This window comes from Terrapene carolina, unplaced genomic scaffold (genome assembly GCF_002925995.2).
Source record: "Terrapene carolina triunguis isolate 2854851 unplaced genomic scaffold, T_m_triunguis-2.0 Scaffold66, whole genome shotgun sequence".
Lineage (NCBI taxonomy): Eukaryota > Metazoa > Chordata > Testudines > Emydidae > Terrapene > Terrapene triunguis.
In genome coordinates, this window is record NW_020664417.1 from 76,446,377 (window position 1) to 76,447,832 (window position 1,456).

The following is a 1,456-nucleotide window of genomic DNA, read 5'->3' on the forward strand; positions in this document are numbered from 1 at the left end:
CCACTTCTCCCCCTCCCTCCTAGGCTTGAGAGCCTGGGGGGAGGAGGCAGGGCTGGGGATTTGGGGAAGGGACGGACTTGAGGCGGGGCCGGGGGTGGGGTAATTAAAAAACGGGGGGGGCAGCCAAAATTCTTTTTGCTTTGGGCGGCAAAAATCCTAGAGCCGGCCCTGACTGTGTACCAGTATTAAATTGTTTGTTTAAAACTTATACTGTGTGTGTGTGTGTATATATATATAATATAGTCTTTTGTCTGGTGAAAAAAAATTCCCTGGAACCTAACCCCGCCCCCATTTACATTAGTTCTTATGGGGAAATTGGATTCGCTTAACATCGTTTCGCTTAAAGTCGCATTTTTCAGGAACATAACTACAACGTTAAGTGAGGAGTTCCTGTAGAAGAGTTGGAGGACGAAGAAACAACACCATGATTAATCTAACACCACTGTAGCTAGATCAAAACAGATGACCATTGGTGCTGATTATTTTTAATGACCCTAGTATTGGAGCAGAAATGCTATGCCACATTGATCTGAATTCCACCTTGTCAATTCTGAATATTGATACCTAAATTAATTTAGTACAATTTGCCTCCCAAGAATTATGCGTCCTAAATGTAGGAGGAGGACAAATTGTTATGCCTTTAAGTGTACCAATACTAATTAATATAGGCCAAAGGCAAATGGATATCAGATTTGGCCTTATGTACAGAGGAGCAGTGGCGTACGGGATTGTGGGAATGGATATTATAGAAATGCTAAATTGTTTTATTGACACTAATAGCCAGGTGTTATGGAGCACAGATTAATTAAATGTTGGGGTTTTTTTCCTCTTCATTATTTAAATGTTTAAAAAGATAGATAGATAGATAGATAGATAGATAGATAGATAGATAGATAGATAGATAGATAGATAGATATAGGCAGTATAATTAAGATAGAAAGTTATTGTTAGGATAGATGGTAGGAAGGGTAAATAAAATAACATAAGAAACAAATATTTTTAGTGAATGATATAGGAAAAGTTAATGTTATTAAAAGTTTTTGCTAGAATAAATTCAAAGGAATTCTGTTTTGTGGTTAAAGGCTTTTACTAAAAGTTTATATATATACACACCTCTACCTCGATATAACGCTGCCCTTGGGAGCCAAAAAATCTTACCGCGTTATATGTGAAACCGCATTATATCGAACTTGCTTTGATCCACCGGAGTGCGCAGCCCCGCCCCCCCGGAGCACTGCTTTACCACGTTATATCCGAATTCGTGTTATATCGGGTTGCGTTATATCGAGGTAGAGGTATATATATATATATATGTATATAGTTAAAATAAATTATGAAATTGTTTTGAAAGGAAAAGTGTCTCTCCTTCTTTATATCTTTCAGAAGGGGAAGCCAAATGGTAGAAGATGTGGTTCTATTCATCTTGGCTCTTCTGGGTATTTGTGTCTACAGGATT